The sequence below is a fragment of the Dendrobates tinctorius genome, unplaced genomic scaffold, assembly GCF_039654945.1.
Source record: "Dendrobates tinctorius isolate UK_male_01 unplaced genomic scaffold, ASM3965494v1 ptg000063l, whole genome shotgun sequence".
NCBI lineage: Eukaryota > Metazoa > Chordata > Amphibia > Anura > Dendrobatidae > Dendrobates > Dendrobates tinctorius.
Genome location: NW_027361731.1, coordinates 17,406,559 through 17,426,738, shown reverse-complemented (window position 1 = coordinate 17,426,738; position 20,180 = coordinate 17,406,559). Strand labels below are relative to the sequence as shown.

Here is a 20,180-nt window from a genome sequence, read left to right as displayed (position 1 = left end):
GACTTCCATTGAAGGAGAACTCACCACTTCTCGTGGCAGCCTGTTCCACTCATTGATCACTCTAACTGTCAAAAAGTTTTTTCTAATATCTAATCTGTGTCTCCTCCCATTCATTTTCATCCCATTGCTTCTAGTCTTTCCTTGTGCAAATGAGAATAAAGTTGATCCTTCTACAATGTGACAGCCCTTTAGATATTTGTAGACAGCTATTAAGTCTCCTCTCAGTCTTCTCTTTTGCAAACTAAACATTCCCAAATCCTGCAACCTTTCCTCATAAGACAGGGTTTGCAGACCGGTCACCATTCTGGTCGCTCTTTTCTGAACTTGCTCCAGTTTGTTGATGTCTTTTTTAAAATGTGGTGCCCAAAACTGGACACAATATTCCAGATGAGGTCTGACCAAAGATGAGTAGAGGGAAATAATGACTTCACGTGATCTAGACTGTATGCTTCTGTTAATACATCCTAGAATTGCATTTGCCTTTTTTGCTGCTGCATCACACTGTTGACTCATATTCAGTCTGTGATCTATTAGTATACCCAAGTCTTTTTCACATGTGCTGTCACTTAGCCCTATTCCTCCCATTCTATATATGCTTTTTCCATTTTTATTGCCCAGATGTAGTACTTTGCATTTCTCCCTGTTAAAAACCATTCTGTTAGTTGCTGCCCACTTCTCCAGTTTATTTAAATCTTTTTGAATCCTCTCTCTCTCTTCTCTAGTATTAGCTATCCCTCCTAGCTTTGTGTCATCAGCAAATTTAATCAGTTTACCCTCAATTCCTTCATCTAAATCGTTGATAAAGATGTTGAACAATACAGGGCCCAGGACAGAGCCCTGTGGTACCCCACTTGAGACATTCTTCCAACTGGATGTGCAGCCATTTACGACCACTCTTTGGGTCCGATCACTAAGCCAGTTATGAATCCACCTAACAGTTGCCTTGTCCATTCCATACTTAATCATTTTTTCAATAAGGATTGTATGAGAGACTTTGTCAAATGCTTTGCTGAAGTCAAGATATACTATATCTACAGCATTTCCTTGATCCACCCAATCAGTGATACCGTCATAGAAGGAAATTAAGTTAGTCTGACATGACTTATTAGTTACAAACCCATGCTGACTCTGTTTAATCACTTCATTCTTATCCAGGTATTGACATACATGTTGTTTAATAATTTGTTCAAAGATCTTTCCTGGTATAGAAGTCAGACTCACCGGCCTATAGTTACCTGGGTCCACCTTCTTCCCCTTTTTGAAGATAGGAACAACATTTGCTCTTCTCCAGTCTTCTGGCACTTCTCCTGTTCTCCAAGAATTTTCAAAGATTATAGAATGGGGTTCAAAAATTTCTTCTGCTATCTCCTTCAGTACTCTGGGGTGTAATTCATCTGGACCTGGAGACTTGAATTCATTTAGGCTAGCTAAGTGTTTCCTCACTATCTTTCTGTTTATAGATATCCTGGATTCTTCTATTCCCTTAATAGGACAGTGAATAACAGTTGATGTTACATTTCCTTTCTGAGAGAAAACAGATGCAAAATAGGAATTTAAAAGTTCAGCCTTCTCAACATCCTGTCTTACCATTTCATCATTTTCATCCTGTAAAAATCCTATGGCATCTTTGACTTTTCTTTTACTTTTGACATATCCCCAAAATCCTTTATTATTGCTTTTGACATCTCTTGCAAGCCTCAATTCATTTTCAGCTTTAGATAATCTGATTTGTGCCCTGCAGGTTCTGCAGACAGCATTATATTCTTCTTTAGATATGCCTCCCTCTTTCCATTTTATAAACATTTTTTTCTTCCTTTTTAGCATGTGCTTAAGTTCTGTGTTCATCCATCCTGGTTTCCTTAACTGCTTCCTATTCTTCCCTCTTTTCGGAATTGTTAACAACTGTGCTTTGAGAATTTCATTTTTCAAGATTTCCCATCCTTCCTGGACATTTTTGTCTTTAAGGATATCCAGCCATTGGATCCCTCCAATTCTCTTTCTGAATCCCTTAAAATCTGCCTTTCTGAAATCTAACCTTGACGTCTGAGTCTTCACAGGTCTTCCGCCTCTAGTTATCCAAAATTCTAAAATAGCATGGTCGCTACCTCCTAGGGTCCCAGCCGCTTTTACCTCCTCAACCATTTCCTCCCTGTTTATAAGGATTAGATCCAAAGTAGCAGTTCCCCTTGTTTTCTCCCTTACCTTTTGGAAGATAAAGTTGTCAGCAAGAGAGGATAAGAATTTCCTTGACCTGTTAGTTTTACCTGAGAGAGATTCCCAACAAATGTCTGGATAGTTGAAATCTCCCATGACAACTATGTCATATTTTTTGGAGAACTTGGCCATTTGATGCATAAAGAGTTCATCCATAGCTTCAGCTTGCACAGGCGGCCTGTAGTAAATGCCTACAATGGTGTCCTTTCCATTGTTCTGTCCTTGTATTCTTACCCAAACAGTTTCCACAGAACTCCCAGTCTCTGAAGCTTCAATCTCTGTGCAGATATACGCGTTTCTAACATACAATGCGACACCCCCTCCTCGTTTATCAAGTCTGTTTCTTGCAAATAAGTTGTATCCTTCTAGTCTTGTATTCCAGTCATGTGTATTGTCCCACCAAGTTTCAGTGATTCCAATGACATCATATTTCTTTTCCTGTGTTAGTAGTTCCAATTCTCCTTGTTTGTTGCCCATGCTTTGTGCATTAGTATAGAAACATTTTAGTTTGTGATTGGTTTCTCTTTCTCCAATATTTTTATTAATTAGATTCTTTCGTCTTTGTTCTTCCTTTCCACTTCTAATAGCAGAGTTCTCAATAGCATTTGTCAGGTGTATGGCTTTTTCTGGTCTTTTGCTTCCCTTCCCATGTTGTTCTAGTTTAAAGCTCTCCTTACAAGTGTAGCAAGGCGACTTCCAAATACCTGCTTTCCAGTCTTCGTAAGGTGCACCCCATCTCTAGCAAGTAGTCCATCGTATAAGTAGTTCACTCCGTGATCCAGAAATCCAAATCGTTGCTGACGGCACCATCGACGTAGCCAGTTGTTCACCTGCAGAATCTTATTCCACCTCCTTGTTCCATGGCCATCCACTGGGAGGATGGAAGAGAAGACCACCTGCGCTCCCAGTTCTTTCACTTTCTTGCCTAAGTCTTCAAAGTCTCTGCAGATGGTTTCCAGGTCGTTTCTTGCAGTGTCATTTGTCCCCACATGTAGTAGCAGGAATGGGTAGTCATCTGTAGGTCTGAAGAGTCCTGATATCCTGTCAGACACATCTTTAATTTTTGCACCTGGAAGACAACACATTTCTCTTGAAGTTATATCCGGTCTGCAGATAGCGGCCTCTGTTCCTCTCAACAGGGAATCCCCCATGACCACCACTCTCCGTTTCTTCTTCACAACATTTTTCTTTCTCCATCCAGGAGGACTCTGAAGGCGTACAAGGTTGCTGTTTGTTGGCAAAGTCTTATCCTGATGTATTTCTTCTTCGTTTTCCTGCGTGAGAGCCTGGTACTGGTTTCTGAGCAGTATGGGTGCTGACTGCCTCCTGATCCTCCTGCTTCTCTGGGTCACATGTCTCCATTCCTCTGTTTCTTCAGGTGCACTTCGAATTTCTTCTCTTTCTGTAACATGAAGAGATAATTCTGCTCTGTCCAAGAACTCTTCACATTCCTTAATGATCTTCAACGTAGCTAACCTCTCTTCGAGATTTTGCAACTTTTCCTCCAACAGGGACACAAGCTTGCATTTGTGGCATGTGAAGTTTGGCTTTTCCACTGGTAAGTCTGTGAACATGTAGCAAGAAATGCAGCTCACCAAATGGCTCCTGGCCTCTTCCATCTTGAGATTTCTTAAAAACGATGAAAGATGAGCCCAAATTCGCGCGCCGATTTCCTCTTTTCAGCTGCAACGGCCAAAACCCAGTGATCGTTGAGCTCGCGGAGACTCTTCACTTATCCCAGAAGGCACTGGGAATATGCAAATGATCTCCTCAAGACTCTTCCCCTGGTTTTCCGATTTCCTCTTTTCAGCTGCAACGGCCAAAACCCAGTGATCGTTGAGCTCGCGGAGACTCTTCACTTATCCCAGAAGGCACTGTGAATATGCAAATGATCTCCTCAAGACTCTTCCCCTGGTTTTCCGATTTCCTCTTTTCAGCTGCAACGGCCAAAACCCAGTGATCGTTGAGCTCGCGGAGACTCTTCACTTATCCCAGAAGGCACTGGGAATATGCAAATGATCTCCTCAAGACTCTTCCCCTGGTTTTCCGATTTCCTCTTTTCAGCTGCAACGGCCAAAACCCAGTGATCGTTGAGCTCGCGGAGACTCTTCACTTATCCCAGAAGGCACTGGGAATATGCAAATGATCTCCTCAAGACTCTTCCCCTGGTTTTCCGATTTCCTCTTTTCAGCTGCAACGGCCAAAACCCAGTGATCGTTGAGCTCGCGGAGACTCTTCACTTATCCCAGAAGGCACTGGGAATATGCAAATGATCTCCTCAAGACTCTTCCCCTGGTTTTCCGATTTCCTCTTTTCAGCTGCAACGGCCAAAACCCAGTGATCGTTGAGCTCGCGGAGACTCTTCACTTATCCCAGAAGGCACTGGGACTCCGCCTCTCAGGGTTGGCTAATGGTGAGGGTTGAGACTTGCCCCTACTCCCTGGCAGCACCTCTGCTGCTCCCACTGGAGAAGAAGGGGACGGTTGTAGAAAGACAGCAGAGACAGTAGCCCCCAGGCAGCAGCCCTCACACGACTGATCCCAGCTGACTACTTCCCTAGACCACCAATCTATGACCGGTTTGTGTTTTTCCAACCAAGTAACGCCTAAAACGATAGGTGATGGCATTCCCCAAAGATGTAGCATGACAGGGACTCTACATGATGAGTCCCTATACGCAGATGTATATTTTCCATGACTTGGGTCAACCTCCTCTGGCTCAGTGGGATAGAGTCAATGGCCTGGACGCTTAGAGGTTTGGCCAGCGTCCTACACCTCAGGCCATGGGTCTGGACAAAGTGAGCATCCACCAGATTGACTCCCGCTCCACAGTCCACAAACACCGGTATGCCCTCAGGTACCCCGCCAACCACCACTTCTGCAGACAAAGTACATTTAGAGGGCAAAATGGAGGAAATATACACTCCCTGGTCGCCTCCCTCCACACGACCAGGGGGACGCGGCTTCTTAGGTGGTACGGACGTTTTGGCACAAGTCGGGCAGACCCTGATAAAATGACCAGTCTGCCCACAGCTAAAACATGCCCCCAAACCATGATGAACTGGAGGCAACACCGCTGGGGAACCAACTCCTCCCACCTGCCTGGGCTCGTCCGACTACACCAATGAGTCCTCCACACTAGCAAGGACTACAGGGGACATGTTTGCCAAAGCCACAAAAAACTCATCCACCGACCGTAGAGATGGGTAATCGGCCAACAGGGAGAAGGCCCAGGATTGGGGATCACCTTTAAGGAGGGATATGATGAATCCCACCCGCTGTTCCTCACTCCCTAATGAACGAGGGCGGAGCCTGAAGTGTAGCTTGCATGCCTTCTGAAAGAACAAAAAAGTATCTCTCCCTCCATAAAACCTGTCTGGGAGAGATAACTTGGGTTCTGGTTGAGCCTGCACCTAAGCTGAGGCCCTGAACCCCACCAACTGCTGAAGCTGCTGCTCCACCACACCACGCAGCACCCCACGCTCCTCAGTGAAGGTCTGCAGCAACTGGACAAAGGTCTGCATTTGGGCCATGGCTCACCAGAAAAAAATGGGCGGTTGGTAATAATGTCACGGGGCGACTGGCCCTGCGTGACGTGACCCGACGATGGGTCGGTCACAAAACCAACAAAGGCAAACAAGGGGACACAGGGAAACAATTACAACAGTGGGCCCTGCAATAGGGAATGGGGAAATGGACACCTCCTGCACTCCCCTAAGAAAGAGGCCTGAACTCTCCTCACGTTCCCTATACAGGTTCTTTCAACCTGTCGCCGACCAGGATACCTGGATACCAGCAGGAAAGCCACTGCTCCAGATCAGCTGCAAACACCACTGCTGAAGATAGCTTCTCTCTTCAGAACGGTTGGCTTCCAAATGACCTGTATTACCAACAGTGAGCTCTTGTGAGTTCATTCTCTGGTTCGCCAGTTGTGAGTTCTCCTTCCAGACTCCCTCTGGTAGTAACAGGAGGTAGTGAGGCTGATTTGATCGGTGGAGATCTGCCACCTGAGAATAAGGATGACGATTGGACCTCAGGAGTCTCAGATTAGATTTAAGACAGCAGATGCCCTATTCAGTTGCTGGTGATTCCTTCTGGCTTGTCAGCTCTTGGTTTTCAGCTCTGTTCCAGCCATCTAAAGCTAAGTTTTTCTGCTAATTTTCACACTTGATTTTGTTGGTCTATTCAGTTTTTTGTGTGGTCAGCCAGCCCCGGCTGGGGGCTGTACTGAATTTCCACTCTTATTTATCAGTATTTTGCCAATTTGCTTTTTGTCCCTAACTAGTTTGGTCTCTTTTTGCTCTGTCTCAGAATATTTCAGAGTGCTGATATAGTGGGAGAAGTCTAGTGACTTCAGGGTTAATTTTGCTATCAGAAGTATTGGACATTATTTTTGCAGGGTTTTTTGCAGGTTGCAGACAGTGTCTTTCCTTTCCTTTCCTTTCTAGTTAGTTTGGGCCCCATCGTTTGCTCAGCCTATTTTCCTGCCTGTGTTTGTGCCTTCATCTTGTTTCACCGTCAATACATGTGTGGGGGCTCTCTATTCCTTTGGGGTCTGCTCTGGGGCAGTTAGTTTTCCCCTTTTCATGCTTCAGGCTTATTTAGTCCTCCGGCTGTGACGAAGCGTCTAGGAACATCATAGGTATGCTCCACGGCTGCTGCTAGTTGTGTGGTAGGATTAGGGATCTGCAATTTGCATAGTTACCAACCTCTCTGGTTTTCTGTGACTTAGCTTGTTTTGCTTTTTTCTCCTCGGTGACCCATTCATAACAAGTGAGCTGCAGCACCAGGTGGCCTTATAAAGGGAGGTGGAAGTGGCACCCACCTGCATAGATAATTAGATAATTAATCACAATGCAGTAACACCAGTGGCCACCGGGGGAAAACCTACCAGCAGACTAAAGTTGTAGTAACACCAGTGGCCACGGGGCAAAATCTGACATTAACCCCAGATGGCCTGAAAGGAAAATAGTTTATATATGAGAAGCCCACACTGACACAGATCCAAAAATGGATCGTGACAGTATATATATGAACTCAAGGATTTGTTTCAATACCACAACAGCAAGCTTTAGCCTAAGTTCACACTGGGCATTTTTGTTTTTTGCTACGTTTTTTTTCTGCAGCAAATCCTGAATGCTTGGCAGGAAAGAAGCTGTGGCAAAAACACATGTTTTGCTGCGTTTTTTGTGGCGTTTTTTATGCAGTTCTAGTGTGTTTTTCTTTTCATACATTTTTTTCCATTCAATTCAATGGGTGAAAAAAGCTGAAAAACCGCTTAAAGAAGTGACATGCTATGTCCAAAATACCATGCAAAGCACAAAATACTGATGACAAAAAACCAAGGTGTGTGCATAGTTGGTACTGTGAAACATAGCTAAAAAACACAAAATAAATGCAGCAAAAACGCCCTCTATAAGCTTAAACTTATAAGTAAATCTTTAAAACAAAAAACAGAGAACATAAAAGAACACTAACAATATCTAGACTCTGGAATAACAAAATCTATCGAAGATCTAGAATTTCACTGACATGTAGTGGATGAGAGGAAACTAACAATCAAGTGTTTCTATCCTCTGTATCAGTGGTGGCGAACCTATGGCACACGTACCAGAGGGGGCACGCAGAGTCCTCCCGGTGGGCACGCGCACCATCTCCTCAGGACTAGAAGATGGCGGGGGAGGGGAGGTGGTGGAGCAGCGGGTCACAGGAGGCAGGAGCTGGCAGCTGTGGCTGTAACTGTGCCTGCTGCTAAAGCAGCATGGTGGCTCAGTTGACAACATCTGCAAGGAGTTTGTATGTTCTCCCCATGTTTGCATGGGTTTCCTCCAGGTACTCCGGTTTCCTCCCACATTCCAAAGACATACTGATAGGGAATTTAGATTGTGAGGTCCATTTGGGACAGCGATGATAATGTGTGCAAACTGTAAAGTGCTGCGGAATATGTTAGCACTATATAAAAAGAGAGATTATTATTACTAATAAAGAAAAATGAATATTCACTGGACTGGCAGTGAATATTCATTTCTCTTATAGTGCACACAGTTTCAGCTGCAGCTGCCTGGTTAGCATGGGTGCCTGCTCATTAAGGTAAGGAATATTCACCTATCTCCACTCCCATAGGCTGGAGAGATAAATATTCATTAACTTAATGAATGGGGACAAGTGATCGCCCGGCAGCTGCTGGCACCGTAACAAGATGCTGTGAGGGCATGCATGGAAGGTAAGTAGTAAGTTTTTTTAAATGCTTTTCTCAAGAGGGCCATACATACAAGGTTAGAGACGAGGAACCATGGATACCAGGGTAGGGACGAGGAACCATGGATACCAGGATAGGGATGAGTAGCCGTGCATGCAAAGATAGGGAAGAGGAACCATGCATACAAGGCTGGGGAGAAGGAGCCATGCATACCACAACAGAGATAAGGAGCCATGCAGACAAGGCTGGGGATAAGGAGCCACGCATACAAGGATGGGAATAAGGAGCCATGCATACAAGGATGGGGATAAGGAGTCATGCATACAAGGATGGGGATAAGGAGCCATGCATACAAGGATGGGGATAAGGAGCCATGCATACAAGGATGGGGATAAGGAGCCATGCATACAAGGATGGAGATAAGGAGCCATGCAGACAAGGATAGGGATAAGGAGCCATGCAGACAAGGATGGGGATAAGGAGCCATGCATAACAGAATCGGGATTAGGGGACAATGCATGCCCAGCTTATGCTCAAGTCAATAAGTTTTCAGTTTTTCATGTCAGGTTGGGTCGTCTGAGGTACCTGCAGATCTTACCTCTCTACCTAAATATTATTGGCAGTATGCCGGCCTGTTCTCTAAGAAAGCCACAAAGACACGTCTTCCCCATCGTCCCTATGACTGCCCAATAGACCTTATACCGGGGGCAGAGCCACCTCGTGGGCGTGTTTTTCCATTGTCTGTCCTGGAGACTGAGGCGATGTCGCAGTACATAAGGGAGAATTTGGCACGGGAGTTCATTAGGAAATCTGTGTCTCCTGTGGTAGCTGGGATCTTCTTCATCCAAAAGAACGGGGAATTCCATCCGTGCATGAATTATAGGGGTCTGAACGCCATCACGGTTAAGAACAAATATCCTCTGCCACTCATCTACGAGCTGTTTGACAGGCTGCGAGGTGCAAGGATATTTACCAAGCTAGATCTGCGAGGCGCCTATAATCTAATACGCATTTGGGAGGGTGACGAATGGAAGATGGCGTTTAACACCCAGGACAGGCATTACAAATACCCGATAATGCCATTTGGTCTTTGTAATGCTGCTGCCGTCTTCCAGGATTTCGTCAATTACATCTTTCGGGAGATGATATCTACATCCGTTGTCATCTACTTGGATGACATTCTTATTAGGGATGAGCGAGTAGTGAAGTATTCGAACTCGCTATACGCCTACCGAGTATACCATAATACTCGGGTGTTCGGTACGAGTAGCGAGTCCAATGATAGTCAATGGAAAATGCGAGTAATTGTCTGCTGGACCCTACAAAGTGGTCTGGGGGCTGAGGAAAAGGCTAAAAAATGTGTAAATGTTAAAAAAATGTATACTGTAAACAAATGTATATAACATGGGAGAACCTGGTCAGGGGCTGCACAAGTGATTTTACACCACTGCTTCATTAGAATGTACACTATTTGAAATTCTGTGTTTTTTTGCCGGCAGAGCAGGACTCGTACGCCACTTACGCAGTGCCAGTGATATATCAGAAGTGCCGTAAGAGCAAGTGATGATGGAGGCAATCTTCTGACCGCTAAGTGTGTAAGTGGTGTAAGAAGAGCAATCTGCTCTAAGGGCTGTGTTATGGTTAACGCAGGAAGAAGCCACCAAGGTTGGAATTGCAGTGGGGAGAGCCACTGATCAGTCTGTTGCTTTAGTCCTTGCCACAGCTCTGCTGCAGTGTGTGGTGTTTCACCTAAGCAGATCAGCTTCAGCAGAGCGTTTTGCCGCTTTGCCAATGCGCTGCTGCATAGCTCCCAACTTGGGAGGGTAATTCAGCATAGGATGACGAGGCGGAGGAAGAGGGGAGACTGGATGTATATGATGAGGCGGAAACCCTGATTGAGGTTGGGCTCGCTATTCGTGGCGTGGGTAGGATATGTATTGATGGTCCAGTTTGAGACTTTGTCCCACCCGCCACCAGGTGGAGCCAGTGTGCCGTGACAGAGATGTATCATCCCTTGCCACAAGTACTTGTCTACGTGTCCGTTGTAAGATGGACCTTCCCGGTTACGGCGTTGGTGAGAGCACGCTTTAGATTAAGACGTGCTGGTGTAACGCGGGGACGGCACACCGGGAAAAATAGTGCCGGCTAGGAACCGAGTATCGTGGGGGCAGCCACAGCCAAAATATCACAGAAAGACTGTGTCCCCACAAGCATAAATGGCAACATCACCACGGCTAGCAACTTGGCAATGTGCGCGTTCAGTATTTGTGCTTGTGGGGGCGTGGCTTGGTATTTACGCATCCTTTCATACATCTGGGGCACGGACAATTGGACGCTTTCCTGGGACAAACAAGTGGATAAGCTTGTTGCGGCCTGTGTCTGTGCAACCGCAGCTTGTGAGCAAGAGGTATGATGATCACCTGCTTCCTGCCCAGCAGATTAGAAACGACAAATTACAGGCGACATGGCAGTGGTTTGACCCGCAGTCACAGACACTGATTTGGTACCCTGTTGTTCAGCCCACCAACTAGGGTGCTTGGCTGCCATGTGTTTCCCCATACTGGTGGTGCTTTGGTTGCCTTTGCCCTGGCCTCTGCTCAGCTTCCTATGGCAGATGCTACACATGACATTTGGTTCAGAATGACTATCAGAAAAAAATTTCCAGACAGCGGCTGAACGCACCCTTGCCTTGACTTGGGGCACACAGGGATTGTTCTTGGCAACAGTTGACACACTTCGCACTCTGCTCAAACCAGTAGCCCATGTTGCCTTTGTTGGTGCTACGTATCCACCTTCTTCCTCTGTGCTGCTATGCTGGCTATGCGTGCCAACGGTCCAGGTCGGATTGGTGGTCTCATCATCGACCACCTTGTCGACCATGTCATCCTCTTTCCATGTTGATATTGGCAACTGGCCAAGATGGCAACTGTGTGTCATCACCAACAGCCTCCACCTGGTATATCACGTGGATGAAAGTGGCTTTTTTCTGGCCGTGTGGTTTCAAATATTTGGCCATCAACAGACGATACCCCCACATGATCCTCTTCAATGTCACGCGGTGAGAGGACAGAGGCAAAAAAAGGAAATGGATGAAGCAGACCCTTGGAGTGACCAAGGTTGGGGTCAAATGTTTCTTGTGACTCCTGACCGGGTGATGAACTAGGAACATGTTGAGAATAGGATTACCCAGCGTTCTCTGTATGGACAGTAGACTGTTTTGTGATGGACGATTGGGTGCTGCTAGAATATTTCGTTGAGGCCCTATCAGCCATCTAAGACAGTATCTGCTCTTGTTCTTCTGGCTTCCAGGCCCGTTTATGTTCCAGACCGGGAAATTTCGCCAGGAAACTAGATGCATCAACCTTCTTCAATCTCCCAGACTCTGTGCCTTGTTGGGCAACAATGACACCACGTCTACGTCCCTGTCCCTTCACCACAGCCTTTTTAGGAATTTTGGATTTTTCTGCCATAGTTGCAGATGTTCAGATGCAGATATTGAGGAACAAGGAGCAGTTAGTGCTTTGTGGAAGGTAGCACTACAGCCTAGAACTGCTTTATGTTTTACAAACAGCACCGCAGCAGCAGAAAAAAACTGCCCTCAGGTTTAAGGCGAAATTACGCACCCCAGTCACCACACAAGACAGCGGTGCTGGCTGCGTGTCAGTTGTGCAGTACCGTGCGTGCGTCCTATTTGCTGTGAACACAGCAGCACCGCAACAGCACAAAAAAACTGCCCTGCAGGGGTAAATGAGTTCCCAAAAATAGCTGGGAAAACTGTCACTGCTCAGCCCCTGACCTTATATTTTCAGCTCTGAAAAGAGCTTTTGGGTTTTACAGAGGATTTTTGCACAAAAAAACACAACTCTCCCTAGCAGCTGCTCACACTCTCCCTACACTAGCTGTATTCTGCATGCAATGTGCAGAAAATGCTGGTGGCAGGGCTTAGATAGAGCCAGGCTATGATGATTCATAGGCTATGACGCTGGGCGGCCAGACAATCATAGTAATGCCGCCCACCACCAAGAAGGCTGCGGCATTACTGTGATTGGCAACTGCTGGGCGGGAGATCCGAGTAGTGCGAGGCGAGTAGTAAAATACTCGTTATGTTCCGAGTACCACATTACTCGTCGAGTACCAAATACCCACGATTATGCTCGTTCATCCCTAGTCATGACACAAATGTTGGTTGACCAGGGGTTCCTTTTATGGCCCTAACATTAGTGGGCGCCCTAGTTCGCGCTGTTCCCTGGGATACTTCAGATGGGGAAAATGTCGGGGCCTCCGCCCTTGCCCTGTCTCCTAAATTAGCCCTCGGTTTGTTCTCCCCACCCAGGGAGAAGGCGGTGCTACTGTGCACCGCAGTACACCAACCTGACAAACAGGGGGACAAAGACAAGGGGAAACTGAAAACTCCACACACACCAAATATACTCTCACATATAATAGAGGGATCCACCGGAGTGTTCAGGAAGGGGAAGAAACCAAAAATAGGAACGGATAAGGATTTACTAAGCATACAAACCAAACAGTCACTTAAAACTCCTCCAGCTCTCCTTCTCATACTAACTTTTCTCTCTCATTTAGTCATGCAGCAAAAAGCTAACATTGACGAGGACTAGCAATAGAGTCCAGATTATATAGGGACAAGGAGCACAGCTGGGAACAGAGATTTCCAACATGGCCAATTAACCTCCTTTCTGTTAGAAAAAATAAACATGTTTAATAAGCCGTAGAAGTGCTTATTCTCAGTGCCGGAGTAGGAGCAACCAGACGCTGCGGTCCTCTTGCTCCGCTCCATCGCGGTAACTCCGTGACAGGCACACTGCAATGCTCAGAAGGGAAGAAGTGCCATATTGGAGTTCAGATTTTGCTGGAGTGATTTAAGGGTGCATGTCACATTGCTAGAGCCCCTGAAGTGCCAGGGTACAGAACCCCCCCTCATAAGTGACCCCATTTTCCAAGACACACCGCTCAATAAATTAATCTATGGGTGCATTGATCATATTGATACCACAGGTGTGTCACTGAATTTTATAGCATTGGGCAGTGAAGAAAAAATAATCAAATTTTTGCCACCAAAATTTTGTTAGTATTGCTTAGTCATACGGCGAGACTCAGGAGGGAATGCTATTTTACTCCTGGAGTGCAGATTTTTCAAGAATTGTTTGCGGACTCCATATACAGAGCCACTAATGCTAGGAGAGCAGAATCCCCCTTCAAGTGACCCCATTTTATAAATTATACCCCTTTTGGAATTTATCTACAGGTATAGCGACGATTTTGACTCCATTGGTGTTTTCCAGAAACAAGCAGCAGTGGATGTTGCTTAGTGAAAATTGCAAACTGCTATTGTGGTGCCAGCACGTTGTAGTTCTCATTACGCTGCAGTCACCAGAATGTGGTAGTGCCCAGCTCATGCTTCTGGAGACACACATCGGTAAATTATGTGGGCTGTCATCTCTATAGAAATGTCAAACGTGGATGCTATATATGGTTTATACACACTGTAGTGGTCAGAAAGGAGGGGGGCATTTGGATTTGGGAGCGCAGAATTTGCTGACTTTCTTTTGGGGAGCAAGAAGCCATAACGCTTTTCCAGTGCCTTTGTGCTACCAGTAATTTGGAAGCCACCTATATTTCCATTGACAGCAGATGGACCTGAGTGGGGACTTCCTTTTTTAATGGATTGATCTGACGCTTTTGTAGGGAACATTTTCCATAACATTTGAGATCACATTTATCCTGCTCTCGACGCTGAGCACTTGCATAGGGGTTTACATCTAAATGTCTGACAGGATTCAGGTGAGACACCCAAGTTATTCACTATAAGGCAGCAGCAAGGTTACTCTGGACTCCGTTTGGCTTCTGGTCAGCAATATCCTTTTCAGAGGTGCACAAAACTGTGGTTGACTGAACATTTATGCCCGCATAAAAAGATAGACACTGCCAGATCATAGGAAACCACACGGCATCCACAGTGACTCCATCTGCCTCATTATAGGGAATCTTCCAGGAGTTCCACCTGAATCATGTATTTCAGAGATTTACATGGAAACCCTGGTGTAAGCTCTCAGCATAGAGCACATGATAAATATGAGCCAAGCCTTACTGCCATATTTGAGCGGTAGAATGAACAAATCAACAGCAGGTGAAGAATTGGTTTTATTCATAATTTATGCTGTTCATCATGTGGTACAAGTGATTAGGTGACTTTATTCTTCGGGTAAGTGCAATTACAATACCAGATGTGGAGACACAGGGGTCCGCGGGTGCTCTAGTCTGCTAGCCAAAACCACATTGATCAGGGATCATCCCACCAAATGCCCGTTCTCCTTTTACCGTGGGCATAATACTATTCAGACAACAGAGTGAGGGTAAAACAGTGTAGTAATACTTTATTGAACCACAAAACAGGAACATAACATATTGAAGAGTTCCAACAAAATACCCAAGATGGTGTAAAATTACAGTCTCACACTTGTGCTGACTCGCTGGGATAAGAGAAGCTGTGACTTCAGAGCTTCCAGGCCCAACTACCCCACTTGTGGAATGCACAGGAGGAAGTAACAAGCTTAGGAAGCTGACAGTCTATTGAGGTCAGGTGACCAGAGGGTCACATCCTGGCTTCTCCGAGCATCTCCATTGAGCCAAGCGATAGGTGGGTGCCAATCCTAGCTTTCCCAAACGTATCCATGGGGCTCCAGTGGCCGATGGGTCCAAAATCCTGACTACCCGAAACATACCCATGGTTCAGTGATGGTCAGTGGAGCAGATCTGTATCCTTTCAGCCGGGGCAGTGGCCCCCTAAGCTGGCATCCTGTAAAATGTCAAATCTGTTTACCTCGTGATGGAGCCATGATCTGGCAGCTATCCTGTACAGTGTTCCTGGTTGTGGTTTTGTAAAGTCTTTGGATCTCTGGATATCTTGACTCTCTTGGCTGTCTGGATGTATATTGTCAGAGGCATATTTTACTTACATAGCCCACAACTGTTGTCATTCAAGCCAGCATGGAGAGATCAAGAGGAACATGTGATAAGGTTAACTCACATTGTTTGACTACTTAATTAATTTGCATAGTTTTTAATCTGCAAGTCAACAAGCCACAGGACCCACACAATGGTCATTCAACACATTTAGGCTACTTTCACACATAAGGTTTTAGGCGTCAGGCGCGATCCGGCGTCGTGGCGGAACGCCGGATCCGGCAAATGTTTCTTAAAACCGGATGTGACGGATCCGGTTTTCTGCCGGATCCGTCTTTTTCTGGACAGACATAACCGGATCCGTCTCATCCGGTTCATCCGTTTTTCTATCCGTTTTTTCGACGGATTACGCCGGATCCTGTTTTTAAAATTGACCCTTGTGGCCTTCCGAACGGGATTGGCTACTGGAAAACTATATATAGCGTGTTCCTACAGCCCTTCTTTGACAGGTTGTAGAGGAGAAAGTCCAGATTGGAGAGAAGAGCAAGTTACTGGCGAAGATGGATGTTGTCATTGGAAATATTTTGAAGAATTTGGCGGATTTTACAGCGGAGGCAAATCGTTTGAGGGTGATTGTTCTGGAGAAGGAGAGAGCGAGACAGCAGCGCATCAGGCATCGTAGACGACGTTTGTGGATCCACCCCATCACAGTCAAGAGAATGACGCGTGGGGTCTATTCTACACTATGCATGGACCTTCGACGAAACCCGGATAAATTTTTTGGATATGTTAGGATGAAAATGGAGAATTTTGATTACTTGGTGGAGCGCATTGCACACCTCATAAGAAAAGCGGACACCTATTGCCGCTTCTCTGTTTCACCCGCAGAGCGTCTGATGGTGACTTTAAGGTAAGCCACATTTATTGGATATGATCGCATCAGAGCACACTTTCACTGCAATCTTGTTGGTGGTAATTTGTATCTCCAAGTGTTATAGGTCAGTTTTGGTATGTAATGCTGTGATTTAAAACTAATTTATTGTTTTTTAATTCCCCACAGATTTCTTGCAACTGGAGAATCCCTTTCGTCACTGCATTTCCAGTACAGACTCGGGATTTCCACCATATCTGGAATTGTGAAGTACACATGCCGTGCACTGTGGGACTCCTTAGCTGAAGAGTTTTTACCAGAGCCCACAACAGAGAGGTGGATTGAAATTGCTGACAAGTTTCAACAGATATGTCAGTTTCCAAACTGCTTGGGCGCTGTGGACGGGAAACATATCCGCATTGTAAAGCCAGCTGGATCGGGATCGGAATATTTCAATTACAAGAAATATTTTTCAATTGTCCTCATGGCCATCGCTGACGCGGAATACAAATTTATTGCGGTTGATATTGGGGCCTATGGCCGCTCCAATGACTCTCAAGTTTTCAAACTGTCTGCCATGGGGCGTAAACTGTATGGAAACACCTTCCAGTTCCCACCACCTAGACCGCTGCCGCAAACATCTGGTCCACCTATGCCATTTGTCTGTGTAGGGGATGAAGCCTTCCAGCTGTCAGAACACCTTTTGAAACCGTACTCTAGCAGAGGATTGACAAGACCAAAACGCATTTTTAATTACCGCCTCACAAGAGCAAGAAGAATAGTTGAATGTACCTTTGGTATTCTGACAGCCAAATGGCGGGTCCTATTGACTGCGATCAACCTCAAGACAGAAACTGTGGACGAGGTGATCAAAGCGTGCGTGGTACTCCACAATTTTGTTATCTGCAAGGAACCCATTTCCATTGAGGACACCTCTGAAGAAACCACCTTGCAAGATTACCATGACATTACCACTAGAAGTTCTGTGACGGTTTCAGTAATGAGGGACAATTTTGCACTATACTTTATGTCACCTCAAGGCAGAGTACACTGGCAGGATGACAGAGTGTGAAAGATTTGTGCCCTAACCAAACTTGTGTACCTTCTGGACCAACAGTATATACCTTTGCCAACCAAAGTTGGCTATCTTGTCATGGTCTCTATTTTTAGCTTTAGGCCACAGGTGTGTACCTGGTTGTGTTTTATGCAAAGTATTTCACCTTTTAACAAAAGTTGTGTACATTGTTAGGAAATCACCAACAATAAACACAACTTTTTAGGTGAAATACTTTGCTTCAAACACAACCATGAACACAACTGTGGCAAAAAGCTAAAATTTACCCACAGTTATATACCTAGTTTTGAATACCATTTCACCTTTTAAATACCCTGTATTTAACCTTTTTCGCCGCAGAAAGAAATGACAGACAACCAGTGTAAAATAATTTAACTTTTATTGAAAAATGTTTTTTTTAGTAAACTTTTTTAAAATTTTAATAAACTTGTTTAATAAAACTTTGAAACTATAAAACTGAAACCATACAACTGGTCATTTTTATTTAAATACACACATTATAATTCTGTGTAGTGTGTGGTGGAAATACTGCTGTAGGGGCTGCGGGACACTTCGACACTGGGAGTGTGGAGAGAGGACTGGGATCGTGGTGGGGAAGGAACAGTTAGAGGTGAAGGTGTGGAAAAAACTACAGAATGGGTGGACATGTGGGAAGCAGAAGAGGTGGTGGGTGGTGGAGTGGAGGGTTGGGCAGGGACTGTAGGAGCAGATGATGTTGATGGCAAGTTGTATGGGGAAGGAGTTTGGTACGGGGCAGGTTGCTGGAAGTGGGGAGATGTCTGGTACGGGGCAGGTTGCTGGAAGGGGGAAGGAGTTTGGTACGGGGCAGGTTGCTGGAAGTGGGGAGATGTCTGGTACGGGGCAGGTTGCTGGAAGTGGGGAGATGTCTGGTACTGGGGAGGTTGCTGGTACTGGGGAGTTTACAGGTACTGTGGAGGTTGCTGGTACTGGTGAGGTTGCTGGTGCTGGGGAGGTGGATGGTGCTGGGGAGGTGGATGGTGCTGGGGAGGTGGATGGTGCTGGGGAGGTGGATGGTGCTGGGGAGGTGGATGGTGCTGGGGAGGTGGATGGTGCTGGGGAGGTGGATGGTGCTGGGGAGGTGGATGGTATGTAATAGGAGGGGGAGGATGGAAAGTGGCTGGAGGTGGATGGTATGTAATAGGAGGGGGAGGATGGAAAGTGGCTGGAGGGGGTGTAGATGTAATAGGAGGGGGAGGATGGAAAGTGGCTGGAGGGGGTGTAGATGTAATAGGAGGGGGAGGATGGAAAGTGGCTGGAGGGGGTGCAGGTGGAGGAACTACTGTGGTGGGAGGAGGAGGAGGTTGGGAGGTAACTTGCTGGAGAGCAGCGTGGCATGAATGCATTACATGCATCTGCTGGGCAGGAGAGAGCGTTTCCATGCGCTCCACAACAGACCTGAAAAAGGTGTGGTTTGGCGAAGATCTTGCTTCTGAATGCATGGTTTGCAGAAGTGTCTTCACCTCCAGAATGCTGGAGTTGATCTGCTGATAGCCTGCGGATATTTGCTCTGACAAGACTTTTAGACAGTTCTGGAAAGATGCATTCAGATGCAAGAACTCTGGCGCATAAGTCTTTTCCTGACCCCTCTGCCGCTGCCGCCCAGTACCCGCAGGTGTACTAGAGGTGGCAGGGGCAGAAGGGTGGGGTAAAGGGAAAGCGATCTCCTCACCAGCAGCTTCATGTAATGTAGGCGGCCACGATGCTCCTGTGCTGGTGGATGGGACAGATGGGTCGAATGTGTGGGAAGGCTGGGAAGGTGCAGATGTACCGGGGCGGTCGAAGTGTCCCTCGGTGCCGGTCTCCTCAGGGATCGCCTCAGAAGGGTCCAATCGTGCCGGCTCCCGAGTGCTGCTCACCGTGCTGTGGAATAAAGAGAAAAAAAAACAATTAAAATACTGACATGGTATGGCCCTGGCTGAAAAAAAAATTTACATATAACATTTTTTTTCACATGTGGTGTGTAATATTTACCTTCTGGTGACCATTGTTTCCCGGAGGAACGACAGGGCTTCTGCTTACTTGTACTTGCTCCTGCGTCCTCCAGATCCACTCGGGGCCCGCATCTCTTTATTGAACTCCTTCTTGAAACGATCTCTCACAGACCGCCACCGATTCACAATTCTGTTCCCTTAAACGAGAAAGGAGTGGTTAGTATACAACATCAGTGTTTCCCAAACTCCAGTCCTCATGGTCCCCAGGGGTCATGTTTTCATGATTTCCATAGTAAATAGAAATCCTGAACACATGATCCGTGGGGACCACGAGGACTGGAGTTCTGGAAACACTGGTTTACATCAAGCAACCGGTACTGTATATACTTACGCTCTTTAATCTGGGCCCGAGCTTCGAGGTCCTCCCAGCGGCCAACAAGGAGCGAACAGATTTCCTCCCAGAGTCGTCGGGTAACGATCAGGTCAGCGTGGCGGCGGTCAGCCATATTCCAGAGCGGCTCCCTTTCTCTGACAAGATCGATGAGGCGGTCCACATCAATCCCTCCATCCTCACCGTCAGAGTCGGGAGCACGCTGTGAAGGCTGTTAAAGAAAAAGACAAAAATAACATAATTAGCCTCCACAAAAGAAATGAAATAAAAAGTGCAAAAAAACAAAGCAAAAATATTTATACTTACACGCTGGTGACCGCCGCGTTGCTGTCGCCGACGACCCTGGGAGGCACTGCGAGGACCTCTTGGCCAAGCACCAGATTGGGAAGACTAGAGAAGAAAACAAAAAATGTTATGTCTTTGGATGTAGGCATTTGTTTGCTGTGTGTGGTCTGCAGAACATTGTTTTCTATGTGTTGTGTGTAGTGTGATGTTGTGTTTCTGCGTTTGATGCAAAAAACTTACGAATTGTGAGCCCACTCCAGGTGTCTGTCC

The 20,180-nt window shown here is 46.1% G+C and overlaps 1 long non-coding RNA gene across 1 annotated transcript; it reads right to left on the bottom strand.

Moving 5' to 3' along the window:
- Positions 1 to 18,883: 18,883 nt before the first annotated feature.
- LOC141093989 (uncharacterized) lies at positions 18,884 to 20,033 on the bottom strand. The gene is made up of 3 exons (XR_012233005.1): positions 19,932 to 20,033; positions 19,626 to 19,836; positions 18,884 to 19,431 (listed from the first exon to the last, which is right to left on the bottom strand). It is a non-coding gene; the product is annotated as an uncharacterized lncRNA (long non-coding RNA).
- Between the last annotated feature and the right edge of the window lie 147 nt (positions 20,034 to 20,180).